Here is a 21,337-nt window from a genome sequence, read left to right on the forward strand (position 1 = left end):
AACAAGGGCAACGTTACCCCCCCCCAGTGCAAAATAAAATGGTTGAGGCTTAAATCTTGGATTTTGAGAATGGATTGAAATAGGATTCTTATGCAGTTCCTTCACTTAGCACAATAGAATGAAGGGGAATTCATATAATTTCAAATCATGTTCTTATTGAAGGGAATGAACCAAAAAAAAAAAAAAACTGCTCTAAATCTTGGCTCAGGTTGGGACTTTAGTTTGATGTGAATGTGCAACTGTCATATTCAGAATTTATTCAAGACTTAATGTAGGAAATGCATTTGTAGTTTGATATGCCTGTATCTGCTTCACAATCTGTACCATTTAGTACCATCCTTATCTTATTTTTTCCCTTCTCTCTTGGCGTGGTGAGGGTGGAGAAGGAAATGCAGTCTGCCATCTTGTGGCTGTGAGAAACACGACCCATCCTCATTGATAGTGGGGTATGAAGATATGAGACTATACTAATAGTTGTTCTGTGAATTTGTGTACTAGATGCAAGTTGGCGCTGGATGCATCACACTTGCAGAGATGGATGCATGTCTGGGGCATTTGCCAACTGGATATAGGCCACGCCCTCTAATGTTCAACTAAAGGAGATTTTTGCTGGGTTTTTTCAGCTCACCTGAAGCATAATTTAAGATTCTACCTGGCATGGGATGGGTTATCGAGGATGAAGGTAACAAAAAGATCCAATCGAACTTTACACAAGATCTAGTCCAGTTAGTGACACAAGGTCAGGTCAAGTCAAGTCAAAGTCATCATAATTTCATGTTCGAACGTCATTATCAAATGTCTGCCTCCATTTCCAGGTATGCACATTTCTCTGAATTTTTTTAATGCTGTTTTTATGTATTGCTTCTGTTTGGTTAAGAATAACCTGATACTTTTTAGATTAGGTGCTTATAACTTAGATTAAGTTGATTCTTTGGTCCTCTAATGATCTGAGACATATTATCACAGTTTCCTTGGGTAGTTCTTTCACTGACTCCAATGGAATGAAAGTGAATTTGTATGATTTCATATCCCACTTTCTTATTGAAAGTAGGAACAAAAATACAATGCTCTGGGTAGGGATTTCTGTTTGAAGTGAATGTAACTCCTGTAATCAGCTTCTTGTCATATTCATAATCAATTCAGGACTTGATACAATAACCACGAAACCTTAGTCCTAAAAATGTTGGGTTAGCTATGGATCCTCAATAGACTAATCAGAGTTAGTATTCTTTTATGTCATTCTATTCTATTTGAAGTCATACTCCCTGTTACTTGCTAAATTGACATGTCATTTTATTTTTACATCTTTTACTAATGTTATTTTAGGTATTTCTCTATATTTTTTTTATTCCTTTGACTTGAATCAACTAACTCTTCCTCACTAGTGCATTAATCACTCTCATCTACATTTTGCACTTGAGAAAACCATCTTGAGTGACTCCATTTTTTCATCAATATGGACCATCCTTTTTTTAAGTGAACATTCTCTTTTCGAAGACTATCTTTCCCTGTATTCCCACTTATCCATATTAGTATTCTCAATTCAGTTACACTCATTTCATGAACATGGTGCCTCTTAGCAGCTTAACATTCAATACCATAATGTATAATTGTCTCATAGCAGGGTTATAAATTTTTTTGTTTAACTTGATATGTAGTCTACTGTGCACTTCTCCATTTCATCAACCCTACTCTTATCCTATGATTCACATCTTCTTCAATCTCTCAATCTTTGTGAATTATTGATCCAAGATATTAAAAGCTCTCGCTTTTTGGTACATCTTAACAATAAAGTCTTACAAACCCTTCATCTTTGTTTTAGACCTTAGATTCTAAAGTATATTTGTTTAGGTCCTATTTAACCTAGAGCATTTAGATTCTAAAGCATCTTTTCAAATTTCTAACTTGATATTAACTACTCGTCCAATTTCATCCACTAAGGGTCCGTTTGGTTGGAGGAGTGGAAAAGTAGAAGGATAGAAAATGGTGAGAGAATGGAAAAGTGGGAGGATAGAAAAGATTTTATTTTCTTTCCTTCTTGTTTAGTTGGGAGTGGAAAAGTGAAGAGATAGAAAAAATGAGTTTGAATAAATTTACTCATATACCATTTGTAAATAATGGTGCCCAATTAAAACAAAAAAGTGACAAATAATCACAATAAAAGAGCAATCACCTAAATTTATTTTTTTTTTGAAAAAAAAAATCACGTTTAGTTAAAAAAAAAAAAAAAAAAACTATCACGCTCAGGCCCTAAAAAGAAAAGAAAAGAAAAAAAGAACCCAGGCCTAGAAAGTCAAAAGAAAAAAGAAAAAGAAAAAAGAGTATAGAAAAGAATAAAATAAAATAAGAGGCTACATTGCCAGGGAAAAACAAGGGCAACGTTACTGCCCAACGGAGAAGAAAAAAAGAAGAAGTCAACTTGAAGAAGCTTGCAGTGTTCATATACACATGGGTATTTTTGTTAATCAAGAAAAATTCATCCCCACTCAGTTTTCTCTCCATTTTGGAGAGAAAACATTTTGGTGGGCTTGGAGAAAAAATACTTGGACTCCACCATTTATTTTATTTCTTTCCTATCCAACCAAATATATTCCAATAAAGTTTTCCTTTCCATTTTCTTTTCAAAGTTTTCAATTTATCCCATTTCACCTCTAAACAAACACACCCTAAAACCATCTCATTTGCAAAAGGCATACACGCAAGAGACTTGATCTTGAATAGTTCTAGACTTCTAGTCAACTTTTCCATCACTAGTACAAAGATATTTATTGTCTTGATACCAATACTTGGTGTAAATCTATAGTGATATTTGATAAGAAACTCACCTTTGATGTCTCTATTTGTTTTCACACTAGTTACAACTTACAACTTAAATTCAGTTGTTGTTGAAATGTACGGATGAAATGATTGAATTTGTAATGATGCTTGATAAATGGTGGGTGGATTAATGGTTATTCTTTCGTATTATTCACTGCACAAATTTTGATATCAAATATTTGATAAAACAAGTTCATAATCAATTTTTGAATCTGGAATATGTGGTTAGTAGTAGGCAGTTCTATTCTTAATTTTGGAGAAGTTGGAAAGCAGATGTCATCACACCAAGTTCTAACCTTATACGGTATTACTATAGGATGATCTAAACTAAACTCAAAACACATGCGAATGTTATAATCGACTTTACATTGTTTTCAAATACGTTATCGTGCATTACACGGGTGAGTACATCCCCGTGGATCACATGGATTAGTGTCACATTATATGTGGGGTGTAGAGACTGGAAATATTGACGAGGACGAGGACGAAGACGAAGACGAGGCTCTCCTTAGTCTTTTGATCCAGCCAATTTCACTAAACCTGAGCTCGTTGAATAGTAAGTGCAGTGATAGATTAGTGGGCGTAAGTCACGTCTGACAAAGTACATAGCCCTACATTATTCATTTGATTGGCTCATCTCTCCTGACTCCTGAAAGCATAATTTAATTTTCTACATGCCACGACACAGGTTATCGAGAATAAAACTAACAAACATATAAAAGATCCGATCTAACATGGTCCGTCTGGCAAATCAAGTCAAAGTCAAGCATCATAATTTCTCTTTGGAATATTTTCCAAGCAAGCTGGATTGTTCAGTTTGAACTTTTTTTCTCCCATTGCTTTATTTTGATTTGATACTTTCCAACTTCTAGTAAATGGACCTTTACAAATATTGTCTAAAAGAAAAAGTATAAAGGTTAAGAGTATGGCTACTTTTAAAAAGTGTGGTTTAAAATATTTTCTTAAATAGACACTCTGAAGGTGGTTAGAGCACTCAAATTCAGTGCTCTAAAACCAATCGAATGCTAAAATAGAGAATGCTTTAAAACCCATTAATAGCTAAAATCATAATTATTAAACCTGGACTGATCCGGTTGGAAACCCAGTGTGTTGTGAGAAATAGATTTAATAAAACTGTGTCATTATGTGGCATCCTTGAGTAAGACGACCAACCGTGTGAGATGGGGGGAGGACTACCGAGAAGACTTAATAATTGAGTCTAGTGGGGACTGTTGCGTCATCCAGTTCGCATTTTGCATAAGTGAGATTTGACTTGATATCCCAGCCACACACTGCACATTGACTAGAAATGCGTTAAACGATACAGCATACCAACCGTTTCTAGTGCCTCAATGTGTTCCACTAATTCATTCCGTGTTGGAAGGGCCATTTTGTTGTCTTTCGTTGGCAGTGTTAGTAGAGGAAGAAAAAGTGGGAGATAGACATATAAAGAATAGAAAAATGAAGATTCATTGATAGGGATTAGGGAACATTGGAAAAAAAAAAAAGTAGTAAGAATAGAAAAGTGAGCCAAAAGAAGATATGTTTTTTGTTTTTTTAACTGTAGGCATTCGGTAGAAATTCTAGAGAATTTGAAAGTGGGAAAATACTAAACAAAAATAGGGTTAATTACAAAAAAAAAAAAAAAAAAAAAAAAACTCTAAACTATGAGAAACTTCTGCTTTGCACCTCAAAGTTCAAACTATGAAAACTCGCAATCACCATCTCGGTTGTAACAAGTTTTGCAAATTTCACTTCAATGCCGGATTGACTGTTAAAATTAACTGTCACATGACCATAAAGATTTGAATTCTTCGTCTGGCCTATACTTTTAGTTATTTTACTAAAATTTTATAATCGTGTGACAAGTACATGCTTGTTAATATTGCTGGTCAATTAGGCTATATGTGGTGAAATTTGTAAAGTTTGCTACAATTAGGATGATGAATGTAAGACTTATTGTTTTGGATGCAAAGTGCAAGTACCCTTATACTTTAGGAAGATTTTCTACATTTAAATCATGAAAATATCTTTCTCCAAAAAAAAAAAAAAAATCATAAAAAAATCTATTTTCAAATTTTTTTTTTCCTGGGAGTTTGTTTTCATTTTTGGTAAAGAAGAAGGATGGAGGAGAAAGTCATTTAATAGAATAAATGTATTTTTCACCATCCACTTTTTAAATGCTTCAAGATACCTCCCTCATTACTCACAATGTATTAAAATTTTTTAAATAATATGATCAAATAAGGAAATAATATATTTTAAACACCTAAATTTTAGGTCACATTTATACTCGAGTAAAACACAATTCAAACTAAACTATCATTAGAATAAGTATTTATAATAGTAATTTCAAAAATCTCATATTCCCCCCACTTTTTGTTTTTAGCTTTTGCACTAGAAAAGTATAAATACTTATAATTTTTGGATTTTTTTTAAAGATTACTTGTATTTTGAAAGATTTCAATGGATGATAAATGTGGCAAACATTGTCATGGTGAAGACATCAAACGGAAAGTGGAGGATGTGTGTTGACTTCATTGACCTCAACCATGTATGCCCAAAAGACAACTCCCCTTGCTGAGGATTGACCAATTAGTTGGTTCAACAACAGGACACGAACTACTAACATTTATGAAGGCAAAAGAAGAAGACGAAGGAGAGGAAGAAGAACTGAGATCAATCTGGTGGCTTTTTGAGTGAAACGAATCGGCCAGGATTTAGGCAAAGAAGATGAAGAAGGCGGAGAAGGAGAGGAAGAAGAACTGAGATCAATTGGCCTATCTTCTATGTGGTTTTGATCTTCTCCACCATGATTGGGATTCTTGCTAGCTAGCTAAAGGTTTTTTTTTTTTTTTGTTTTTTTTTTTTTTGAAGGAAAAACAAAATCTAATTCTATGTGCATTTAATACCCTTTGTATATTTNTGAATACTAATATGGATAAGTGGGAATACAAGGAAAGATAGTCTTCGAAAAGAGAATGTTCACTTAAAAAAAAGGATGGTCCATATTGATGAAAATGAAGGAGTCACTCCGATGGTTTTCTCAGTGCAAAATTATATGAGAGTGATTAATGCACTAGTGAGAAAGAGTTAGTTGATTCAAGTCAAAGGAACAAAAAAATATAGAGAAATACCTACATAATATTAGTAAAAGTTGTAAAAATAAAATGACATGTCAATTTAGCAAGTAATAGGGAGTATGACTTCGAATAGGATAGAATTACATAAAAGAAATACTAAATTTGATTAGTCTATTGAGGATCCATAGTTAACCCAACATTTTAGGACTAAAGGTTTCGTGGTTTTTGTATCAAGTCCTGAATTGATTATGAATATGACAAGAAGCTGATTACAGGAGTTACATTCACTTCAAACTGAAATCCCTACCCAGAGCATTGTTTTTGTTCCTACTTTCAATAAGAAAGTGGGATATGAAATCATACAATTCACTTTCATTCCATTGGACTCAGTGAAAGAACTGCCCAAGGAAATTATGATAATATGTCTCAGATCATTAGAGCCAAGAATCAGCTTAATCCAAGTTATAAGCACCTAATCTAAAAAGTATCAGGTTATTCTTAACCAAACAGAAGCAATACACAAAAACAGCATTAAAAAAATTCAGAGAAATGTGCATACCTGTAATGGAGCAGACATTTGATAATGTGTTCAAACATGAAATTATGACGACTTTGACTTGACTTGACCTGACCTTGTGTCACTAACTTGACTAGATCTTGTGTAAAGTTCGATGGATCTTTTTGTTACCTTCATCCTCGATAACCCACCTCATGCCAGGTAGAATCTTAAATTATGCTTCAGGTGAGCTGAAAAAAACCAGCAAAAAATCTCCTTTAGTTGAACATTAGAGGGCGTGGCTTATATCCACTTGGCAATGACCAGACATGCACCATCCATCCATCTCTGCAAGTGTGATGCATCCAGCGCCAACTTGCATCTAGTACACGAATTCACAGAACAACTATTAGTATAGTCTCATATCTTCATACCCCACCATATCAATGAGGATGGGTCGTGTTTCTCACAGCCACAAGATGCAGACTGCATTTCCTTCTCCACCCTCACCACGCCAAGAGAGGAGGAAAAAAAAAATTAAGGATGGCACTAAATGGACAGATTGTGAAGCAGATACAGGAATATCAAACTCCAAAATGCATTCCTACGTTAAGTCCTGAATAATTCTGAATATGACAGTATGCACATTCACATCAAACTAAAGTCCCAACCTGAGCAAGATTCAGAGCAGTTTTTTTTTTTTTTTGTTTCATTCTCTTCAATAAGAACATGATTTGAAATTATATGAATTCCCCTTCATTCTATTCATCTATTGTGCTAAGTGAAGGAACTTCATAAGAATCCTATTTTGATCCATTCTCAAATCCAAGATTCAAGCCTCAACCATTTTATTTCGCACTATTTGGGGGGGGGGGGGGGGGGCGCTATATATATTCTGCTACAGATAAAGGAATCTTCTGAACTATAGTTACATTAAAAGGCATTTGTGCTTTTATTTTATTTCCCTTTTTCCTATAGCAAACAAGATAATGAAGACATCTGCTTTGCTTTGTCATTCCTTCTGGCATATTACTGCAAGGAGCCCAAGTAAAATCATCTATTTTCTTCCGTATTATTTTGAATTTGAACCAAACTTCTTTTTAAATTTGACTTTACCGTTGTTGAGAATCAAGAGGGATTTTTTTTATTAATTATTTTCCTTATTGATTACTCCTTGAAAGCCATTAAAAAGGCTCTAGTAACATAGAAGACAGAATATTGAGTATTGAAATTTCATTGGAAATTTTCCAGTTGCTGGGTATTGATTCTTAGAGGCTGTTTGGATTGAGTATTTCATGACTCAATTCTCAGTTTTCATAACTCAATCTCAAAAATGGTAGCCCATAGCAAAATACTCGTTTGCCTGCACAATACTCTATTTCCATAACTGTTTTCAATACTCAATTTCTCTTTTTGAGTTATGAGTTATGAAAACTGAAAACAACTTTGGCTATTTTCATTTTCAGTTTTTAATTTCAATGGCAAACTTGTAAATAACATCACATAACGGCCACAGTCAGATTTTTGCTCCTCTTTATTCTTTTCTCTTTTTTTTTTCTTTTCTTTTTGTCTTTCACGGTCTGGGTGTCTGCTCCTCTTCTTCTCCTTTTTTTTTTTTTTTCTTCTTTTCTTTTCTTTTCTTTTCACTTTCTGGGTCTGGGTCTGATTTTTTTTTTTTTTTTCTTCTTTTCTCTCTTTCACTTCTGGTGTGGTCCTTTTCTTCTTCTTCACAGTTTCCGTTGGCTGGTTTTTTTTTTAATTTTTTATATTTTGTTCTTCACTGGTTCTTTCTTCTTCTTTTTTTTTTTTCACCTGGGTCACTGTCCCTGTTCTTCCTTCTTCTTTTTTTTTTTCACCTGGTTCACCGTCCCTATTCTTCCTTCTTTTTTCCACCTGGGTTCACATCCCTGGGTTTCTTCCTCTTTTTCTTTTTTCTTTTTTTTTTTCACTGGGAACTCATAGAACCCAGTGACAAAAAAAAAAAAAAAAAAACTGCAGTGGGTGACAGAGCTGGGCCCACAAAAGTGTGAAAAATGTTGAGTGATGTATTTCAGTGATGTTCCAAACGGATATTAAGTGATGGGTAATGGGTGATGAGTGATAACTGACGGAAATTGAGTGACGAAATTGAGTAACCAAAAAAGGTGGCCAAACAGCCTCTAGCAACTTAGGTGTTGTTTCTAAGTTTTAGCTTGTGCTGAATCATAAGGTCTATTCCGTTATTTTTGTTCAATTTTCTTCCTTATTTCAATTCTATCTCCAGTCCTATCCCTCCTGATCTGGACCTGCTCCAACTACATGAAGCCCTGATGGCTCATGCTGTAAAGAGTTCAAGGAAAAACAAAAGCAAATACCAAAGATTGAAGAATAGTGTTTAATTCAATATGAGCCTCATTGGAACCTTTCATAGGCTACTTTAGTTATTATTGACTCTTAGTATTAAATTTCTTTAGGTTAGAAAGTTCTTAGTTCAGTTTTAATTAAGTTTTACTGAATTAGGCAATCTTGTAAATTCAAAATTTCTAAATGTTGTCCTGGATGTACAAAAGCCCATGAGATTTTGTTTTGGTCATTTTTCTATTTGATTAGTAGTTCTTAAGTACTTTTTTCATTTTATTAGTAGTCTTAATTTTCTAGAAAAACTTATTCAGAGTCCTAGTCCTTCTAGGAAAGAATTTGGCAATAACCTATATTTTTTTTGGAAGTATTTGGCCATAACCTATATAAAGGCTTAATTGAATTCAATAACATTTATAGTCAGATTGATTTTAATAAAATTCATCAACTTACTTAAAAAAAAAAAAAAAAAAAATTTGCGAGTTAGGAATTAGGAATCATTTCTCTTCCCAAATACCCACAGGCCAACAGACAAACAGAGGTAACAAATTGGACATTACTGAAGATCATCAAGGTTCAACTTGAGGGAGCAAAGGTGGCATGGCCAAAAGAATTGCCTGGTGTGTTATGGGCATACCGAACAACAACAAGAACTCACATAAGAGAAACTCCCTTCAAACTAGCTTTTGGTTTAGAAGTAATTATCCCAATGGAAGTTAGCCTATCTAGCCTCAGAAGAGAACCCTTCGACGAGGAGGCTAACGTAGAAAGCTGTAGATTAGACCTCGATTTTCTAGACGAGGTTGGAGAAGACGCTCTGCAGATAATGATGAAGTACAAGCAGAAGTTGACAAAGTATCATGACCAGAGGGTCAAGCTCAGAATGTTCAATCCTGGGGACTTAGTATTGCACAAAGTTATAGAAGTCACGAAAGATCCAACGCAAGGAAAATTGAACCCAACCTAGGAAGGCCGTACAAGATCGTCAAGTATTCTAGAAGATGAACTTATTACATCGAGTCACTCAATGGCAAACTGTTACCTCGTCCATGGAATGTAGACATCTCAAGAGGTACTATTGTTAGTTAAGCAATGTTTTTAGTTTTCTTTTGCAAAACTGTTTTGTAAGCAGGAATGAATAAGGGGACAAGTTTCCTCGCATGAATAAATGTCTTTATCTTGGAAGATCTAAAAGTCTTGTATCTAGTTCATTTACTATACAAAAGGCAAGTTTCCAAGCAAAAGATTCGTCACCAAAATCTAATGAGTAAAACCATAAAGATAGTAAAAATTCTTAACAAGAATAAAATCATCACATAAGGTTAAATTTGCATGAGTAAAATCACATTAACGATTAAATTCTCAAAACGAGAGTAGTCATGTGATTAAATTTATAAGGTTAAAACCAACGAGTAAAATTAGACTGATTATTATATTCTAAAATGAGAATAAAAGTCTTATAATTAAATTCAAAAGGTTAAAACCAACGAGTAAAATCATATTGACGATCAAATTCTCAAAGCGAGAGTAAGTCATATGATAAAATTCACAAGGTTAAAACCAACAAGTAAAATCATATTGATGATTGAATTCTCAAAGCGCGAATAATTTATGATTAAATTCACAAGTTTTGAAAAAATTATTATGTGGTTAAATTTATGAAGTACAAATATTTTAACAAAGTACTATGGTTAAATTCACGAAGTATAAAACCGTCGAAGGCAACCATATTGATGAAGCAAAATTCTTAGAAAGTAGCAAAATATTCTAAGTATCAAAGAAGCTCCAAGATTAGCAAGAAGCATATAAAGGTTTTTAAATACTTCAGTTGTTCAAAAAATAAAGTACACAAATATTGTCTTCTTGAAATATACTCGTCAAAACATGGACAAGAACCAGCCCAAAAACAAGGGCAAACCAAAACAAAAATAAAAATGAAGTTTAAACAGGGGGGTCAACAGCGGGATTAACTGGCGCATCTTCAAGGCCTTATCCTTCTTCTCCTCCTTCCACTCCAGCTTGCTCATTGGCTCGAGCCTGTTCAATAGCTTCATCAACCATTATCTCCTTATCAATGGCCTTAAATTCAATATTAGAGTAGTTAAACTCAGTGTGATGCTTCATTGTCCACTGTTGGAGAAGCTCAAAGCCTTTAAAGTATTCATCAAAAGTGGCAATTGAGTAAGTCTTTGACGACAAAAATTCAGCCAGAGCCTTCTCACACTCAGAGTTAAGCTTCAATATGGCAGACTGAATCTCTTCGTCATTCTGAATGATGAGCATCTTTTCTGTCCTCAACTCGTCAGAGACTTCCTTCAACTTGGTCTTAGCATCATTAGCCTTTCCCATTGCTTCAATTAGGTCCTTCCTTAGCTTTGAGCTCTCAGCCTTTGTAGCTTCAGCCTGAGAATCGGCTATCACCAATTTCTCTTCTGTCAGTAATCAGTTGTCATGTGCAATGATTCTCTAAGAACCCAGAGGAAACAAGTACATATGTTTAAAATAATAAAATAAAATAAAATAAAGAGAATAGTGTTGAAAGAAAAGAAGACCTCAACTGCACAAGTTTGTGAATATGACAACTAACAAGCTTATGAGAAGGCACTAAAGACAAGGCCTTGAGCTCGTCCTCAGAGATGACATTGTGCGTCCGTCCAAGGGCTGTCACAAGATCAGTCCAAATACTCTCACCTTTCTTCTCCTTCCCTTTCCAAGTCCGTGAAGGAGAAGGAAACTCTTCAATAAACACAGTAAGAGAAGAAGGCAAAGGGAAAAGAAAAAGGCTGGAAATGACGATCCCAAAACTGCCCCCAGTTTTCTGCTTTTTCAGAGGCAAAGCTATCTTTGACAAAGGCTCATTCTTTTTCCCTTTGGCTTGAACATATTTATCTCAACCAAAGTGAGTAGCCATCTCTGCAAAACAAAGTAAGAAAATCATGAAGATATTGGTGAAGGTAAAAAATTGATGGGGTAAAAGCACAAAATCCAAACACTTACTTCTCTCTTCCTTATGAATTAACTGACTAACATAAGTCGAAGGTTCAGGCCCCAAAAAGTGATCGTATGAAGATCACGGGTCTACAAGCTTGTTAAAATCCTCGATACTAAGAGCAAAATCTAGAGTAGCTTGGACTCGTCCCTGATATCTACTCTTCAAGCCCGGACGAGTAAAAGGTTTCTCTTCCAAAACATATTTTTCGGCCAAAGTGTGAAAATGTTTTTTCAAAGAAGATGAAGAGGGTTTCGACATTGTTGTGTCTACCTCCATACCCACAGTGTTGTCACTAGATGACAACCTCGTATCAAGCTCTCTAGACCTAACACCCACACCTATAACCATCTCCTCAACCCTCTCACTCACCAAATGATACTGAATCAAGGAATGGTAAAGGGTGAAGCTTGAGCAACACCAACCTAAGGGCACAGTCTCGAGACACAAGTAAACCCACTTAGGGATGCTAACCACCTAGGGATTCAAGGAAAACACCTAGTCTAGCGAAGAAAAAAGAAGTAGAGAGGGAATATACCATAATGGTAGTATAATCAACCATGAATTGAGAGAGAGTAGAGACAACTCACCTGAAAAATACAGGAAAAGAAACTTAGAAACTTGAAGAAGATATAAAGAAGAGGAAAACGAAAAGCTTTTAAGGAAAAACATGATTTCAGGCGTGGGAAAACCAAGATACCACCTTCGCACTTCCAACCAATAAAAAGCCTACATGTGTCCACGTTCTAATGTACAAGTCATGTTGCATTAAATGTGAAAGAAAGAGAATCCCAAAAGTCATTAACAAGCACAAATATACCTTTCATATTCCTACAATCGTCAAGAAGACTGGTGAAGGAGTAAAGGGGCAATTGACGAGTACTCGATTTAGAATCGTCCATACTTTAGACGACCATACAGCATTAACTGCGGAGCAATAAATAACTTTGTAACTGACGATAAGCAATAGTTAGAAAGGCAATTATAAGCTAGTTAAATCTTCATTTACGCTCAGATATACGTTACACATGCAAGCCTAGAGGACCATTAAAGGCCACCAATTTGGCGCACTCACTTTGATTGACGAATTTGCACTTCATCAATTTGGCACCGTCTGTGGGAAACAACATTTTCGTACCTTGGTCCGAAAGCGTAGTTTCCAATTAACTTCTACATTCAGATGGAGTTCAACCAGGATTCAGTAGCATTAGCTCTTCAAGTCCAAGCTCTCGCAGCTACCATTGAAGAACTAACTAGATAGAATCAAGAAATGAGGCTACGGCTTCTGCAGGAGGAGAATTGATCTAGGGCCAATTGAAAGGATGAAGGAGATAGCTATAGAAGGAGTGACCGTCGAGGGCTAGTTATCCCAGATGAGCAAAACTTGGATCTTCTCCAGGAGATGAGAAAGGAGATGGACGAGTTGAGGAACGCCATTAAGGAAAAAACAGATCAAAACCTGGATAGGATGGTCAGGGCAATAGATTCGCCCTTCACCACGGCAGTCTTAGAATGCCCTGTGTTGTCGAAGTTCAACTTGCCTCAGCTTGAGCCGTTTGATTGACTTAAAGACCCTCAGGACCACCTCAACACCTTCAAGATGACATTTGGCCTTTAACAGCCTCCTAACGAAATATTATGTCATTCCTTCCCCACCACTCTTAAAGGAGCTGCAAGGGAAATGATTCACAAAGTTGCCAACATCATCTATCGATAGCTTCGAGCAGTTGAGCAACGCCTTTTTGTGCCACTTCATTAGAGGACAACGCCTTAAGAGACCAGCGGACCACTTGCTTACTATTAGACAAGGGGAGAAAGAAACCTTGAGGTTGTATGTGAAATGCTTCACTCGAGAGACCTTGGAGGTAGACAAAGCGGACGACAAAGTGCAGTTGATGACCTTCAAGGCGAGGCTGAAGTCTAGAGAGTTCATGGCTTCACTTGTGAAGAATCCTCCTAAGATGATGGCAGAGATGCTCTTGAAGGCACAAAAGTACATGAATGCAGAAGATGCATTAGCCGCCATAAAGGATGTAAAGAAGCCAGCAGACAAGGGAAGGAAGGAGGACGATTGTAGAGGACAAAAAAGGGAGCATCCAGATCGTTAAACCAGTGATGGGGTCAAATGGAAAGACGAGAAAACTCCCAAAATGGTAAAATTCACTCCTTTAGTTATGCTTGTTGACAAAATTTTGACGCAGATTAAGGATAAGCATTATCTCAAATGGCCAAGGCCATTACATTTTTCATCGAATGTACGTGATAAAAAGAAGTACTGCCGGTTTCATAAGTACCATGGCCACTATACAAAAGATTGCTGAGACCTAAAGGAGCAGATAGAGGAGTTGATACAAAAAGGGAAATTGCAGAAGTATGTAAAGAAGGGGGAGTCTAGCAGGTTTAGAAACGAAAACAAAAACTAGCACGAGTCTTCGCCCAGAGACGAGGACCACACGTTCCAGCCTCCTCATAATGTAATCGGGGAGATAAAGACAATTGCAGGAGGGCCATTCACAGGTGGGTCATTTCGATCCCTCAAGAAAGCATGTTAGAGGCAGGTGAATAGTGTCCACATGACACCCCTGTATAAGAAAAGACGAACGGACCAGGACATGTCTTTTAACGAGGAAGATGCTAGGGGAGTGAAGCAGCCACATAATGATCCCCTTAATCATAATGCTCACGATAAAAGGATTCAATACCAAAAGGATCCTCGTGGACAATGGTAGCTCTGCAGACATCATCTACCTTCCCGCTTTTCAGCAGTTGAAGCTAGATCCAGGGCGACTATGCCCATTTGACTTCCCCCTCATCAGTTTCAGTGGAGACAGAGTATATCCCAAGGGCATAGTGACATTGACAGTAACAGTGGGAACCTTCCCGAGGTAGTTGACTCGTCAGTTAAACTTCCTAGTGGTAGACTGCCCCTCATCTTACAATGTGATTATTGAGAGGCCCACACTCAATTGATGGAAGTTAGCCACATCCACCTATTGCCTAAAGGTAATGTTCTAAATGGAGAACGGTGTTGGCGAGGTAAAAGGAGATAAAGTTCTAGCAAGAGAGTGCTATCAGGCCGTTTTAGCTACAAATGAGAACTATACATGGATGATCGAGGAGAAGGAGAAAGACAAAGTGGAAGCTCTAGAGACAATGGAACTAGTCGAAGGAGAGGCAACCAAGACGACAAGAATAAGGACAATGCTAAGTCCCGAGATGAGAACAAGGCTCATCCAGTTCCTTAAGGAAAACCTAGACATCTTCGCATAGAGTCACGAGGACATGTCAGGTATATCTCTATAAGTCATTCAGCATAAGCTGAATGTGGACTCAGAGAGAAAGCCCGTCCAGCAAAGATGAAGAGTCTTCGCCCTAGAATGGAACCAAGCAATTACAAACGAGGTTAACAAACTATTGTCGGCAGGCTTTATCAGGGAGGTCTACTATCTTGACTAGCTTGCAAATGTCGTCCTAGTGAAGAAAGCAAATGGGAAATGAAGAATGTGTGTGGAATTCACGGACTTGAACAAAGCTTGCTTAAAAGATAGTTTCCCTCTACCAAGGATAGACCAGCTAGTGGATTCTACAGCCAGGTATAAGATACTGACGTTCATAGACGCTTTCTTAGGATACAATCAGATAAAAATGGCTGAAAAAGATCAGGAGAAAACTGCATTCATCATAAGTCAAGGGCTCTATTGCTATAAGGTATTGCCCTTTGGACTAAAGAATGCAGGAGCAACTTACCAGAGTTTAGTGCACAAAATGTTCAGCAAGCAGATTAGTAAGAACATGAAGGTATACATGGATAACATGCTCGTTAAGAGTAAAGAAGAACTTGCCCATCTAGACGACCTGAAGGAGACATTTGCCACCCTAAGACAATACCAGAAGAAGTTGAATCCTAGCAAGTGTGCTTTTGGTGTAGCCTTAGGGAAGTTCTTGGGATTCATGGTGTCCCAAAGGGGACTAGAAGCAAACTTGGAGAAGGTACAAGCCATACTCGATATGGCGTCACCCAAGACCATCAAAGAAGTCCAGTAGCTCACAGGAATGAAAGCAGCACTCAATAGGTTCGTCTCTAAAGTGACAGACAAATGCTTGCCCTTCTTTAAAACACTAAAGCAAGCTTTTGCCTGGATTGACGAATGTGAGGCAGCGTTTCAAGAACTTAAGCACTACCTGAGCAATCCACCCCTCTTAAGTTCATCCAAGGAAGGAAAAAACCTATATTTGTATCTGGCAGTATCAGCCATAGTCGTGAGTGTAGCCCTGATTAGGGAAGAGGACAAGAAACAACTCTCGGTTTACTACATCAGTCAAGCTTTCCAAGGAGCAGAAGTTAGGTATCCCAGGATCGAGAAGATTGCATTTGCACTAATAGTAGCTTCGCGTAAGCTGCAACTGTACTTTCAGGCGAACACCATCCTGGTAATGACGGACCAACTCATCAGGAAGTCCATAAGCAAACCCATGGTAGCTGGGAGAATGGTCCAATGGGCAATTGAACTCAGCCAGTTTGACATTGAGTACCACCCTAGGACAGCCATTAAGGCACAAGCTCTAGCGGACTTCATCATTGAGTTCAGCCTCCCAAACGAGGACAGCCTCACCAACGAGACAGCCTCATCGCCGAGTTGGGGTCGTCATAACCGCCCCTGACGGAGAAGTGCTCAAATACAGAGTTCAACTAAAATTCTCTGCCACTAATAACAAGGCTGAGTACGAAAGAATATTGAGGGGACTGAGACTCGGGAAGGCACTCGGAGCTAAGAACCTGCTAGTCCAGAGTGATTCAAAACTAGTGATAGAGCAGATTAAGGAAGAATATAAAGCAAAGGAGGAGAGAATGCAGAAATACCTCAGGCTAACAAAGCATCTAACTCAGGAATTTGATAAAGTGAAATTTGTGCAGATCCTTAGAAGCCAGATAGTGATAGCAGACGAAGTCGTGAAACCAGCATTGTTGAAAGGAGCAGCGAGCCTGGGCTTGGTGATGGAAGTCCAGAAAGGCCCCAGGATCAAGGAAATCTCCAAATTCGTAATCCAGAGTACAGGTAGCTGGATGACACCAATCATATCCTTTCTCCAAGATGGGCATCTCCCTCAAGACATCGAGGAGGCCAAGAAGGTCAAGAAGAGAGCGGCCAGGTTCACGATCCTGAATGACACACTATACAAGAGAGGCTTTTCCATGCCTTACCTGTAGTGCGTGGATGAGGAAGAAGCCAAAAATATTCTAGATGAGATCCATGAAGGAGTTTGCGAAAACCATGCAGGCCCCAGATCACTGGTAAGTAAAGTTATCAGAACAGATTATTTCTGGCCTATAATGCAGGTAGATACAAGGGAGCTCATCAAAAAGTGCGACAAGTGCCAAAGGTTTGTAAATGTCTAACGCCTTCTAGCAGAGAAACTGACGATGATATCATCCCCCTGGCCCTTTGCATAATGGGGAATCGACATCGTCGGCCCATTGCTTCAAGGTAAAAGATAGGTAAAATTCCTACTAGTCGCCGTTGATTACTTCACAAAGTGGGTCATAGCAGAGGCACTAGCAACCATCACTGAAGTCAAAATCTAGAATTTCGTGTGGAAGAACATAATTTGCTGGTTTAGGATTCCACGGACAATCATATCAGATAATGAGCGGCAGTTCGACAGCCAAAGCTTCAGGGACTTCTGTTCAGGCCAAGGGATCAAAAACCAGTTCTCATCCCTGGGACATCCACAGGTAAATGGACAGACGAAAGTGACGAATCGGACACTACTCAAGATTATCAAGGCCAAATTAGACGACGCAAAGGGTGCCTCGTCGGAAGAATTGCCCAACGTCTTGTGGGCTTATAGGACTACGACAAGAACCCTAACAGGAGAAACTCCCTTCAAACTCACCTATGGCAGCGAGAAAGTAATCCTGGTCGAGGTGGGAGTAACCAGCATCAGGCGAAAAATGTTCCACGAAAAGTATAATGATGACTAGCTACAAGTCAACCTGGATTGTCTAGATAAAGTGAGAGAGAAAGCCTCCGACAAGATGATGAAGTACCAACAGAAGATGGCCTAGTACTACAACAAGAGAGTGAAGCTCAGACGACTTGACATAGGAGATCTCGTCCTGCGCAAGGTTACCCCAGCAACCAAAGACTCTGCCCAAGGAAAGCTCGTCCCCACATGGGAAGGACCTTACCGGGTCGTCTATTACTTCAGGTAAGGTAGCTATCACTTAGTGATCCTAGACGGGCAAAGACTCTCGCAATCATGGAACATTGAGCACTTGAAGAAATATCACCAATAGATGTAACAAACAATTGTACTTATTCTGGAAAGTAATAAAAAGAACTATTCAGCCAATGTCTTAATGAGAACAGATCTTGTAATGTAAAAGTAACAAGATTCTGCCTAGACAGATGTATGTTATTGACGAAATCAAAAGAATGACAAGATCTCTAAAAGGGTGTAAGTCACAAAAAGAAAAGAAAAAATGGTTAAGTAACAAGATTTCACCTAGACGGATGTAAGTTACTGACGAAGCCAAAGGAATGACTAGATCCCTAAAAGGGTGAAAGTCACAAAAAGTAAAGAAAAAATGGCTAAGTAACAAGATTCTGACTAGACGGATGTAAGTTACTAATAAAGCCAAAGGAATGACAAGATTCCTAAAAGGGTTAAAGTCACAAAAAGAAAAGAAAAAATGCTAAGTAACAAGATTCCGCCTAGACGGATGTAAGTTACTAATGAAACGAAAAGACAAGAACCTTGCAACAAACCTGATCAAGATGCTACCCAAATGCAAGCTTGAAAACAAGGCTGCAAAGAGAGAACATCTTTTGAAAAAGGCCTAGGCTGAATCTGAGCTCTCAACCAGTTCACCAAAACCCTCGACAAGAACCCTTGAGAAGGTATGAGTTGCAGGAAATCAACTAAGTAACAGAACCCGCGTAGACAGGAACAAATGGTTGATGAAGAAAAGGAAAGGTCACAACTAAAAATTTCTTGCCAAGTACAAAGCATTGACACAAAAAGGAAAACTACAATAACAGAAATCACAAGCAAGTATACAATTACTAATTTAATTTAAGCCCAAAAACAGCAGGCAGTTACCATTGTTTTTACATCTAAATCAAAGGCCCACTAGGCTAAAGATATTGTTCTCAAAGCAGATTGAAAAGAAAAAATTGTTATAGAATTAGGCTTACAAAAGGCCCAAGACATAACGGGCACCCAAAAAAAAAAAAAAATTGTAAATCCCCCCCCCCCCCCCCCCCAAATAGTGCGAAATAAAATGGTTGAGGCTTGAATCTTGGATTTTGAGAATGGATCAAAATAGGATTCTTATGAAGTTCCTTCACTTAGCACAATAGATGAATAGAATGAAGGGGAATTCATATAATTTCAAATCATGTTCTTATTGAAGAGAATGAAACAAAAAAAAAAAAAAAACTGCTCTGAATCTTGGCTCAGGTTGGGACTTTAGTTTGATGTGAATGTGCATACTGTCATATTCAGAATTTATTCAGGACTTAACGTAGGAAATGCATTTGGAGTTTGATATTCCTGTATCTGCTTCACAATCTGTACCATTTAAGTGCCATCCTTAATTTTTTTTTTCCCTCCTCTCTTGGCGTGGTGAGGGTGGAGAAGGAAATGCAGTCTGCCATCTTGTGGCTGTGAGAAACACGACCCATCCTCATTGATAGTGGGGTATGAAGATATGAGACTATACTAATAGTTGTTCTGTGAATTCGTGTACTAGATGCAAGTTGGCGCTGGATGCATCACACTTGCAGAGATGGATGCATGTCTGGGTCATCTGCCAAGTGGATATAAGCCACGCCCTCTAATGTTCAACTAAAGGAGATTTTTGCTGGGTTTTTTCAGCTCACCTGAAGCATAATTTAAGATTCTACCTGGCATGAGGTGGGTTATCGAGGATGAAGGTAACAAAAAGATCCAATCGAACTTTACACAAGATCTAGTCAAGTTAGTGACACAAGGTCAGGTCAAGTCAAGTCAAAGTCGTCATAATTTCATGTTTGAACATCATTATCAAATGTCTGCCTCCATTTACAGGTATGCACATTTCTCTGAATTTTTTTAATGCTGTTTTTGTGTATTGCTTCTGTTTGGTTAAGAATAACCTGATACTTTTTAGATTAGGTGCTTATAACTTGGATTAAGCTGATTCTTTGGTCCTCTAATGATCTGAGACATATTATCATAATTTCCTTGGGCAGTTCTTTCACTGAGTCCAATGGAATGAAAGTGAATTTGTATGATTTCATATCCCACTTTCTTATTGAAAGTAGGAACAAAAATACAATGCTCTGGGTAGGGATTTCAGTTTGAAGTGAATGTAACTCCTGTAATCAGCTTCTTGTCATATTCATAATCAATTCAGGACTTGATACAATAACCACGAAACCTTTAGTCCTAAAAATGTTGGGTTAACTATGGATCCTCAATAGACTAATCAAATTTAGTATTCTTTTATGTAATTCTATCCTATTCGAAGTCATACTCCCTATTACTTGCTAAATTGACATGTCATTTTATTTTTACAACTTTTACTAATATTATTGTAGGTATTTCTCTATATTTTTTTGTTCCTTTGACTTGAATCAACTAACTCTTTCTCACTAGTGCATTAATCACTCTCATATACATTTTGCACTTGAGAAAACCATCGTGAGTGACTCCTTCATTTTTTCATCAATATGGACCATCCTTTTTTTAAGTGAACATTCTCTTTTCGAAGACTATCTTTCCTTGTATTCCCACTTCATATTAGTATTCTCAATTCAGTTACACTAATTTCATGAACATGGTGCCTCTTAACAGCTTAACATTCAATACCATAATGTATAATTGTCTCATAGCAGGCTTATAAATTTTTTTGTTTAACTTAATATGTAGTCTACTGTGCACTTCTCCATTTCATCAACCCCACTCTTATCCTATGATTCACATCTTCTTCAATCTCTCAATCTTTGTGAATTATTGATCCAAGATATTAAAAGCTCTCGCTTTTTGTTACATCTTAACAATAAAGTCTTACAAACCCTTCATCTTTGTTTTAGTCCTTAGATTCTAAAGTATTTTTGTTTAGGTCCTATTTAACCTATAGCGTTTAGATTCTAAAGCATCTTTTCAAATTTCTAACTTGATATTAACTACTTGTCTAGTTTCATCCACTAAAAAACTATATCATTTGCAAAAGGCATACACAAAAGACTTGATCTTGAATAGTTCTAGTCAACTTTTCCATCACTAGTACAAAGATATATTATCTTAATACCAATACTTGATGTAAATCTATAGTGATATTTGATAAGAAACTCTCCTTTGATGCCTCTATTTGTTTTCACACTAGTTACAACTTACAACTTGAATTTGGTTGTTGTTGAAATGTATGGATGAAATGATTGAATTTGTAATGATGTTTGATAAATGGTGGGTGGATTAATGGTTAATTTTTTTATTATTCACTGCATAAATTTTGATATCAAATATATGATAAAACAAGTTCATGCTCGATTTTTGAATCTGGAATAGGTGGTTCTATTCTTAATTTTGGAGAGGTTGGAAAGCAGTTGCCATCACACCAAGTTTTAA

At 37.1% G+C, this 21,337-nt stretch overlaps 1 long non-coding RNA gene across 4 annotated transcripts; it reads left to right on the forward strand.

Annotated features, from left to right (window-relative positions):
- Positions 1-40: 40 nt before the first annotated feature.
- LOC136067682 (uncharacterized) lies at positions 41-20,138 on the forward strand. Of its 4 annotated transcripts, none has more exons than XR_010629108.1 (2): positions 41-815; positions 19,479-20,138. It is a non-coding gene; the product is annotated as an uncharacterized LOC136067682 (long non-coding RNA). The 4 variants fall into 4 exon arrangements; XR_010629109.1 differs by lacking the exon at positions 19,479-20,138 and adding an exon at positions 5,259-5,682; XR_010629107.1 differs by lacking the exon at positions 19,479-20,138 and adding an exon at positions 5,278-5,682.
- The last annotated feature ends 1,199 nt before the right edge of the window (positions 20,139-21,337 follow it).

Source organism: Quercus suber, unplaced genomic scaffold, assembly GCF_002906115.3.
Source record: "Quercus suber isolate HL8 unplaced genomic scaffold, Cork oak 2.0 scaffold_82, whole genome shotgun sequence".
Lineage (NCBI taxonomy): Eukaryota > Viridiplantae > Streptophyta > Magnoliopsida > Fagales > Fagaceae > Quercus > Quercus suber.